The sequence below is a fragment of the Pinus tabuliformis genome, chromosome 6 (genome assembly GCF_031772625.1).
Source record: "Pinus tabuliformis cultivar Carrire ecotype Pingquan chromosome 6, CPIR1, whole genome shotgun sequence".
In the NCBI taxonomy this organism is placed as follows: Eukaryota; Viridiplantae; Streptophyta; class Pinopsida; order Pinales; family Pinaceae; genus Pinus; species Pinus tabuliformis.
The window spans coordinates 1753532696-1753543934 of record NC_142292.1 but is presented as its reverse complement, the minus strand read 5'-3'; positions in this window follow the sequence as shown (position 1 = coordinate 1753543934).

Genomic DNA, 11239 nt, shown 5'->3' with positions numbered 1-11239 from the left:
GTGAAGGTCTGGGGAGCCCCGCTGCTCTGCAGCATGCAGTACGCGGTATTAATAGTTGGCATCAGAGCCATTTATGACAACAGTAACACCCGCATTCGTGGAATGAGAAGTTCATTCTTACATCATAGAAGATCTCGATTTTTATTATATGGAATCCTCTTTTATATCATTGTTACCAAATATTTTACATTATATGATAATGTATTTCATAGTCCACTTACGTAATATCACAAAGATGACAAATTCTTTATTCCAATATATATTAAAAATTATTGGAATAATGTAGAAATGATATGTCCAGATAGAGTTGATGAGTTGTGTTCTCGTAGTTAGTGTTTGAGTCTATCTGTCATGAGTTGTGTCTTCATAGTTTGTGTTGTGAGTTGGTGATCCAAATTATTTGGATCTAGATTGTCCTAGAAGCTGTCTATGTGTGCCTATATAATGTACTAGTTGTCCAAGCAGTTTGATCAATGAGATTTGATTTTATTCTTGTGCATCTCTTTGATTTTCTAATATGGTATCAAAGCTGAGGGTGGTGTAGACTGAAAGATTTTCTCTCGAGAGATCTTGGAGGTTTGTTGCATTGTGGTTAAGCAGTGAATAACAGTGAAACTTGAGGTGGCCACATAATTTTGATGCAATGATATGTTGCGATGTTCTGTTTATATGTGACCTGGATGTGATTGTTGATTGCAGAGAAGGGCATGTAGTTGTTGGTGTCGTGGTCGTGTGGAGGACGGTGGTCATTTTATGTACCCTCTGTTTGAAAGTTGAGTTGAGTGTGAGCTGCTGAGGAGTTGTCGAAGGGAGCCTCTGTAAACCCTCATCCCACAATCTGCGTACTGATTGAAAGAGTTCAGGGCCAAGCACTGCCGTGGAATATTTCACTTTTCACTATGAAGTAATACTTTATGTTTGTTTCTCCTTTGAAGTTGAAGTCACATAGTGCTATAAATATTTCATAAGGAAAGTTTTAAAGTTTTCATAAAGAATTGTTTTCTGTGAACGTGAAAGTTTTTATACAGAGACATAAGGGATTACAACTTTTTTTTTTATGGTAAAAAAAATGAGAAATAGCGAAAACGTTAAATGAGAAAATATTCTAGGCATCAAGTTTGAGTATTTTTCTATGTTTTGTATTTTTCTAATTATCCATTCTATTTATCAGCTTTACACACTTGTAAGTGAGGATAATGCCTTCTTGATAATGGATGAAGTGTTTAATACTTATCGATTTGTAGGTCTATCTTTATGCAGTTTTTTATAATTTTTAACCATGGTTGCTTTTTTAACAACAAATCTTCAAGTTATTTTAGTGATTTCTTAATTTTTTGTTTCAATTTTTATATTTTTCAAGTTTTCAAGGGTTTTAAAGTTCAAGTTCTTATTATTTTTGGATGACCTTTACTAGGTTTATTTTGATGGTTGTACTCTTTATTCTAAGGATTTTTATGTCTATTATTTGCTAGTTGAAATGGATTTTACTTTATTGCAATGGAGGGCTTTGGATCTCACAGCTATTATGAGGGAAATTGAAGGGAAGGGAAGCTATTAAAAGTCTAATTCTTGTTATTGCTTTTAGTACTTCACATTTATATGCAACACCTCCAAGAGAGCCCTCTCCAAATTTACTTTAATATATATTATAACATAAGAAGGAAAATTTTCTTTAAGTTCTACTTATTAATGAATTTGACCAAATTTGTCTCAAATGACTCAAAGAATGCTAACATCCTAAACAATTAAAAGAAAGTGAAGTAACCCTATTGTTATCTCTAATTTTGAGTTAAATCAAGAGACCAACTAAATAAATGTGTTACAATCGATCCCATAAAATATGATAAGGAGAGAAAATCGAATCTAGATCTTCCCCATTTTGAAAAAAAATTACAAAATTCCACCTTTACACGCCAATGAAAATAACTAACTTTGAATTTTGGATACCCTCTTTGTTGCCATGACTCTTTAGTTTTTGGACTATGTTGGAGGCTAATGAACTTTGTGATTAATGTAGGTTCAAACATAATGGAGAAATGTTTTATTGGATTTGGTGATGGAAGATCCTATTTAGGGATGACATAAAATCATTTAAATTTATTAGTTTTTTTTTTTGGCTAAATTCAAAGAGGTAACTAGTGTTTTAAATGCTTCAACTTCATATTGCAAAGAGTCACACTTTTTCACTTCCATGGAATAATGAATCTATTAGTTCCTTTTTGGCTGAATTCAAAGAGTTAACTAGTGTTTTAAATGCTTCAACTTCATATTGGAAAGAGTCACTCTTTATCACTTTCATAGAATAATGTTACTTCACGTTGGTAGATGCTTGAGACAATATTTAGGGGCTAGTTTGGTTTTCCAACATCCACATAATGAAATTCCTATAGCAATATCAAAGTACTTTCAAATGATTTCGATTTTCTAATAACAATTCACTGGTATGGATTGATGTTAATTTGTTCACCTTTGTGAATGCTTCAGATAATGGATTGAGCTTACACTATGAACATCTCAACAACAAACTACTCATCCATATAATCTCTAAACAAGACTTCTCTTTGGAAATTTGATTATTTAAATGAAAACTAAAGTAAACCTTAGGGCAATGAGAAGTTCATTCTTACAACATAGAAGATCTCAATTTTTGTTATATGGAATCTTCTTCTATATCATAGTTACCAAATATTTTACATTATATGATAGTGCATTTCATAGTCCACCTACTTAATCTCACAAAGATGACAAATTCTTTAGTTCATTATATATATTAAAAATTATCCAACACTTTGAGTCATCTGGAGACTTGTAAAAGTTCATTCTTATCTTAAGAATTTTAATTTTCTTCTTGGATCAATATAAATATATTTCTTTTATTTTTTCAATTAAAATTAATAATTATTTTTAATATGTTAATTGTTTTTACTAACCATATTATATATTATTTTAAAATATAAAATTAAATGTGATAATATTTCTAATAATACTAATATTAAAATAATATTTATTGGTATGAACTACAATTGATGGTTAGAAACACGTTGACAAATTATAATTGTGATTTTACTGAAAGAATTTTCTCATAACAATATGAATCACAAAAGCATAATCAAGAAAACAAGTATTGTATTTTTACTTCTTAACAATTAAGTTGTGAGTCTATTTCATAGTAGTGAATCCATTTTTTTTAGATAAAAACATTACATAGATGGATGAGATGTAATTAAAAAAATATATACATATTCTTGATAATTTTTACATATAAAGAAATACAATTAAACCCTAACTCTAATCGGGTTACTTAATCATTTTTTCTTAACTTTTTATTTCAATTATCTCAAGAATCATGGTTTTATAACCATTGTTGTAGAAAAATAATTATATAAAATATAATAAAATTAAAAAAAATAAAATGATAATAAATAGTAAAAAAATAAAATATAATTAATTTAATAATAAAAAAATATATAATTTATATTTATATTAATATTAATCAACCATTTGATTTATATAAGTAATAGTAATTTAAATTTTTTATAATTTTTAAAATTAAAATAGTTAAAATATTAAAATAGTTTTTTAAACTAGAGTTTACAACCATCTGTAAAAATCTTTGTGATTATTCATTAAACCGAATGCACAAGGTTTATCGAAGTATACGAGTACAAACGATATGGACTATTGATCTTATACATCGCAATTTCATGATAACGACCGAAATTGGAAGTGTTATACATTAATGATTGAGTGCTTTATTTATGGGCCTAGAGTCCCATGGACTTCGGAACAACGAAACTATAATTTGACAGATAAATCCATCACTTTGATTAGAGTAATGTTGTATATCTACTGGAATGATAAAGTTAGGTTTTCACAATTTAGTCAGGAGTTGATTAAGTGCGCTAAATTAAAGGTGTTAATGCTATATCACTTTGGTTGAAAGTTGGTAAGTTATTTAATAAGGTATGTGAGTGATTGGTTCATAGATATAGGTTTTCACAATTTAATTAGGAGTTGATTAAGTGCGCTAAATTAAAGGTGTAATGCTATATCACTTTCATTGAAAGTTGGTAATTTATTTAATAATGTAGGTGAGTGATGGTTCATAGATTGCAGTGTAAATATTAATTTAATATGAGGGAGATTTTGTAGTGGTGGTAAATGCTTGTAAATATGTTTCATTAATATAGGGAGATGATGTATTGTTTATAAAACCAGTATAGATATATTTTAATTGTGGATCTGGAAAAAGCTGAGAGAAATAAAATTTAGAAGTGCAAACTTTTTTTATATTGCAAAATTTAAAAAAATTGCACCTCGAAAAATGAAATCAAACTTGATAGATTAACCCTAAAAAAAATCAAATTATAAAATAATGATACATGAAATAATATCAATAAGAATCTATTTTTTCAATTTCTTTATATTATTATTATTATTATTATTATTATTATTATTATTATTATTATTATTGAAATAGTTTAGTTAACATGAGCATTGAAATATTTAATTTATTAATTACAATGTCTAGATTGTCTATGTTTTTTTATCATTATAGATGAGATTTTTTTATTTAAAATATATTTTTTAAAAGAAATATGTCAACTCCATGTTGAGCACACATTTGTTATATTGTAATTTATTTTATTATTAAAATTACAAACAATTTTTTCAAGCATAAATGTGGCGCATTTTACAACAAGGGTGACGTGGGATTCCATCCCTGGAATGGAATTGATGTGCCCATTTTCAAATAAAAATAAAATATTCATTAAATTAAAAAATAATTTGGGTCATAATAACAATGAAAACTTGATAGAAGTATTTGAATAAATTTTAATTAAATATATTATAATACATAATCTCACACTATGATCATTGAGTTTGTTATTAATATTATAATCCAATACTAAGTAGATATGGTAAAATTATTTCATTCTCACTCTCAACTATAAATAAAATATTTCTATGTCTATATGAATCATATAATTTTATATCAACTTAAAAAAAAAAGTTAATTAAAAGAAAAAACTACCTTATATTTTCATATTTCAATATAGGACATAAATAAATAATTTGAATATCCATATTAACTAATTTTTTCTAATATTAATATAGAGAGAATATATGTGTATGTGTGTATTTTAATGATAATAAAATATTTCAATGTTAAAAGAGAATTATTTAAAAGTAAGTAAATTAAATTACTTCTTAATAAAATTAACAAGAAGGACATGTCTAATTCATCCAATTCTTAAATAAAATAATAAAATTAATATATGGCCTTGTTGAGAATGCAACAAGATGATGGAGCTTAATGGAAAGAAGTCACCTTCACTAAGTGGGCCTGCAGGCTATTTTTGGCGCAAAGTCTATTTTTAGACATATGGATCATGGTCTATGAGTTGCAGGATGCTGTTTGTGGATGATTGGTCATGTTGGTAAAACTAGATGGACTTCTATTTTTAGACATATGGGCAGGTTTCTATTTTTAGACTGCCAGGCTAAAAATAGAACAGTCGAATATTATTGTCTCATAATAATATTTGGACTATAAACATTATCTTATCCTCTTGGAGCACTTTAGTTTGAGCTACAGATGTGGCACATGCAACTGTCAGAAGGAAATATGCTTTTCTTGTGGGTCAGTTGAGCTATTGCATGCAGGACTTCAGTTAGAACTCATGTGGTTGAGTTTGGTGGAGTTGATTGTGGAGTTGATGGAGTTGTGTTTAGTTTGATTTGGTTGAACTAGTTGTATTCATTCTAACTAAACAATACTCTAGTAATGAGTTGTGTGAATTAAATATTAATAAATTCACTAATTATTAAGTCATAAAGCAACTGAAGAATACATCAGTTAACTCAGTGCATGGACAGTTCAGTGGAGACAGGTGTTAGAGGTTGAGAATGCTATCAGTTGTGACTATAGTTGTGCATGAGATATTGCACAATCAATGGGATTGAGTTATGCCAATGAGGACTGCGCAGTGTGGGCTAATACCAAGGTAATTGTAGCCTATGCTCACGTGATTTTCATTTGGGATTGTGCAGTGGAGGCAGGCAAAGCAACGGTGGATATTTGAACATGTGACTTGTTCGGATCTGAGCTAGTTTTGTGTGTAACAAGTGGAGATAGTACTGAGTACTTCTGAGGAGTATTGTAATATGTATTGTTACATGTTCTCTATCATTATAATATACAGATAGTGTGGGGTTTCCAGCTATATGCTTTCCCCGGGTTACATACTATGTTAATGTGTGCATGCGATTAATGTTTCATGACTTTTGATGCTGCGAAATTGATGATCAACGTAGAGGAGGTTATGTATTGTGCATGTATTCTGCAATAGTGTATAATCGGGATAATCTTTGTAAATAAGTGTCATATTATTCAAAATTTCTACATGGTATCAGAGCCGTTGATCATCAGATCTACTATTCTGAAAGTGTTTACATTTTATTTCTTCAGGCAGAGTCTATAATCGGGCAAGGTAGCCTCTGGATTTATCCTTCCTTTGGAAGGTGAGATATTCGGTAAAGGCCCATACAGTAAATCTCTGTACAAGAAATACATTGTTCTCACGAATTTTAGATCAGAGGCAGTTGAGTTTTGAGCTGGTGGAATTCGAATTTGCAGCAATGTTTTCTTGGTGTCAACATGGCAATGTCTTTCAATAGATTGCGATTGGAGTATGCTCTTGAGGGTAGCTTGAACTATATTACATGGAAGGACAGGATGGAGGCCGTGTTAGATGATAATGGGCTGAAGGATTTCCTAGAGGCTGAGGTCCTAAAGCCTACTAATGCTGCCGAGGCTGAGGTTTGGCAAAAGAAGACAGTAAAATGTCAAAGGATTCTATTGGAGGGCATGAAGGATCACATTGTGTCCAGCCTGCATGGAAATGCTTCTCCATACTTGATGTGGAAAGTGTTGACAGATCTATTCCAAAGCAAGAGCGATCAGAGGAAGCTGGCGCTCAAGGATAAACTCAGAAACATTAAATGCGAGAAGGGAGACAGTATGCCCAAGTATCTCACGAAGTTCACTCACTGCAGGGATGAGCTGGGAAGTGTGGGGGTGACTGTCAATGATGAGGACTTGGTGAGCTTGGCTCTCCTTGTTCTTTCGAAGAGTTGGCACTCCTATCAAGACTCTGTCAATGGTCGGGAGAAATTGCCAGGATGGGAGAGACTTTGGTCAGATCTTGTGCAGGAGGAGATGAGGCGGAATACGAGGGAAAAATCTTCATCAAAGGGACCTGATGAAGAAAATTGCGCTTTGGCTGCCAAAGCAAAGAAGGGAAAGAGAAAGAAAGCTTCTCATTCCGGTGCGAAAGGCAAGAAGCAGGACATGTCCAAGGTGAAGTGCTTTCACTGTCACCAGCATGGACACTATGCCACAAATTGTCCGCAGAAGAAGAAGAACAAGAAAGCTACTGGATCTATAGCAGGAGAGGCTCTAGCCTCACAGCTTGAGCTTGATTTTTCATTGATCGCATGCTTGGTATCAAGTGTGATGGGATCGGTGTGGTTCTTGGACAGTGGTGCGTCTTTTCATGTGACAGGAGATCGAGATTTATTTTCTAATCTAGAGGAGAAAGATCTTGGAGTGCACATCGAGATGGGCGATGATGGTAGATACAGTGCGACCGGTATCAGTACCATTTCCTTTGAGAGGGAGTCTGGTAAACCCTTCATATTGAAGGAAGTGATGCATGTTCCAGGATTGAAGAAGAATCTTATCTTTGTGGCGATGTTAGAAGACAAGGGATATGATGTTGTTTTTAGCAAGGGAAAGTATTTCCTGCGCAGTAAGACAACTGGAGAAACCCGAAAGATAGGGGTTCGAGTGAGGAACCTTTATCAGTTGCATGTAGATGGCTGTGTAGCAATGGCATGCAAGGCAGAAGGATTGGTGAGCCAGGATGATGGCGAGCTGTGGCACAGGAGATTGGGTTACCTTCACCATGGAGCCTTGAAGATACTGCAACAGATCACTATAGGGCTTCCTAAGGGCACACTTGCACAGTTAGATTAGTGTAAGGGGTGTACTTTGGGAAAGTTTGTGAAAGCCACCTTTCACGAGAAGGATAGTCGCGCCACGACGATCCTTGAGAGAATTCACACAGACGTGTGTGGACCTTTCTCAGTAGGTTCGATAGCAAAGCACAGGTATTATGTGATTTTTGTTGATGATTTCTCTCGTAAGTGCTGGATCTTCTTCATGCAGAAGAAGAGTGAGACATACTCAAAGTTCTGTAAGTTCAAAGCACTGGTCGAGAAGGAGTCGGGGAAGAAGGTGAAGGCTCTTAGGAGCGACAATGGTGGTGAATAGATCTCTGGCGAGTTCAAGGATTTATGCAGCACAGAAGGGATTCAAAGAGAGCTCAAAGATCCCCATAACCCACAGCAGAATGGGGTTGTTGAGCGGAAGAACAGAATGATCATGGGTGCTGCACGGGCAATGTTGCATGATCAGGGCCTACCCCTTCACTTGTGCGCGGAAGCATGCAATACAACAGTATATGTGCAAAACCATTGTCCTCACAGGATACTTGGCATGAGTACACCCGAGGAGGCTTATTCTGGTAAGAAGCCTGATCTTTCTCATTTGAGGATTTTTGGTGCTAACGTTTACATGCATGTGACGAAGGATTCTAGGAAGAAGTTGGAGCCAACCGCAAAGGTTGGGATATTTGTGGGGTACACTGATACACCCCACAACTATCATGTGTATTTTCCAGACAGTGGTAAGACTGTTGTGCGATGGGATATAAAATTTCAGTAGGAGCAAGCCATGAAGTGTTCGCTTGAGAGGGAGCCACACTTGCATGCAGATGAGGAGCTATTAGTTCCTAAAGATGAGCTTCAGGACGTGGATCAGCCACAGGACGAAGTTCATGGAGTGGAAGAGACCACTCATGCAGCGCCAACCATCAGAGGGCGAAAGCACTTGACAGAAGTTGAGCGACTGGCTCAAGATGCAGAGAAGGTTGTAGGACCACCTACAACTCAACGTAGATAGAGACAGTCACCTGATCGGTACACTGGATACATGGCTCTTGTGAGCAAATGTGTTGTGACTGAGCCATCCTCTTTCGAGGAAGCTATGGAGGATCCTGCATGGGTAGATTCCATGGTGGAAGAGTATGATTCGATTGTCAGAAACAGTGCACGAGAGATTGTCCCAAGACCAGAAGGGAAATCAGTGGTAGGTTCGAGATGGATCTACAAAGTTAAGCATGCAGCTGACGGGAGTGTGGAGACGTACAAGGCAAGATTTGTTGCCTGAGGCCTTTCACAAATAGAGGGGATCGATTATGAGGAGACCTTTGCACCTGTCGCAAGGTATTCTTCCATACGAATGATTCTTTCTCTCTCAGTTTAGATGGGATGGCACATTCATAAGATGGATGTGAACACTGCGTTCCTCAATGGAGTCATTGAGGAGGAGGTGAACATTGAGCAGCCCGAAGGTTTTGAGATCTTCAATGGCGAGTCGCATGTGTGCAGGCTTAAGAGAGCACTGTATGGGTTGAAACAAGCACCACGTGCTTGGTACACACGAATAGATAGTTATTTCACTGGACTTGGATTCTCTAAGAGTGAGGCAGATCCTAACCTATACCAGATTGTGGTGGAGGGTAAGTTGCTTATCATTGTACTTTATGTAGATGATTTGATTCTAATAGGTGATGAGCTATTGATACTTTCATGCAAGGATGATCTTGCTAAGGAGTTTGAGATGAAGGACTTGGGCCTCCTTCATTATTTCCTGGGATTGGAAATTTGGCAGCACAGTGATGGACTATTTGTTTCTCAGGGTAAGTATGCTCCGGAGATACTGGAGAAGTTCAACATGCATGGCTGCAAGCCTGTTGATACTCCTCTTCCTAGAGGTTGGAGGAAGGAGGATGCCACTTCAGCAGAAGAAGTGGATGCCACTGTTTATCGACAGGTGGTGGGCTTGCTTATGTATCTGGTCAATACACGACCTGATATATGCTATGTTGTTAACCAGCTTTCACAAGCTATGGTTAAGCCAACCAAGCTCTCCTGGAAGGCAGTCAAGCATGTATTGTGTTATTTGAGAGGCACATCAAGATATGGTTTGTGGTACAGACAGGAGGATGAGGTGAAGCTATGTGGCTTCATGGATGCAGATTGGGCAGGGAGCCCAATAGACAGAAAGAGCACATCAGGAGGGGTCTTCAGTATCAGGTTGACAACAGTTTCTTGGTACAGCAGGAAGCAGAGATCTGTGGCACTCAGTTCAGCAGAGGCCGAGTATATGGTAGCAAGTTTGGCTCCATGCGAGGCTATATGGATGAGGAAGATCCTGGTTGGTTTGTTCGGTTCTTACTTGGAGCCTACTGTGATTTACTGTGATAACCAGAGTTGCATTAATCTCTTGGCTAATCTAGTAAATCATGATAGATCTAAGCATATTGACATCAGGTACCATCATATCAAAGATTGTGTGCAGTGGAGAGTCATGTTACTTTCATACATTCCAACGGAGGATTAGGATGCTGATATCTTGACGAAGGCGCTCACCAGGAGCAAGTTCGAATACCACTAAGGCAGGATATGGGTTGCTAATAATCCATATCTTGTTGAGAGGGAGTGTTGAGAATGCAAAAAGATGATGGAGCTTAGTGGAAAGAAGTCGCCTTCACTAAGTGGGCCCGTAGGCTATTTTTGGCGCAAAGTCTATTTTTAGACATATGGATCATGGTCTATGAGTTGCGGGATGCTATTTGTGGATGACTGGTCATGTTGGTAAAAATAGATGGAATTCTATTTTTAGACATATGGGCAGGTTTCTATTTTTAGACTGCCGGGCTAAAAACAGAACAGTCGAATATTATTGTCTCATAATAATATTTGGACTATAAACATTATCTTATCCTCTTGGAGCACTTCAGTTTGAGCTACAGATGTGGCACATGCAACTGTCAGAAGGAAATACGCTTTTCTTATGGGTCAGTTGAGCTATTGTATGCAGGACTTCAGTTAGAACTCATGTGGTTGAGTTTGGTGGAGTTGATGGAGTTGTGTTCAGTTTGACTTGGCTGAACTAGTTGTATTCAGTCTAACTAAAGAATACTCTAGTAATGAGTTGTGTGAATTAAATATTAATTAATTCATTAACTATTAACTCATAAAACAATTGAATAATACATCAGTTAACTCAGTGCATCACTACAACAAAATGGGCAATTTGCGCCAGATT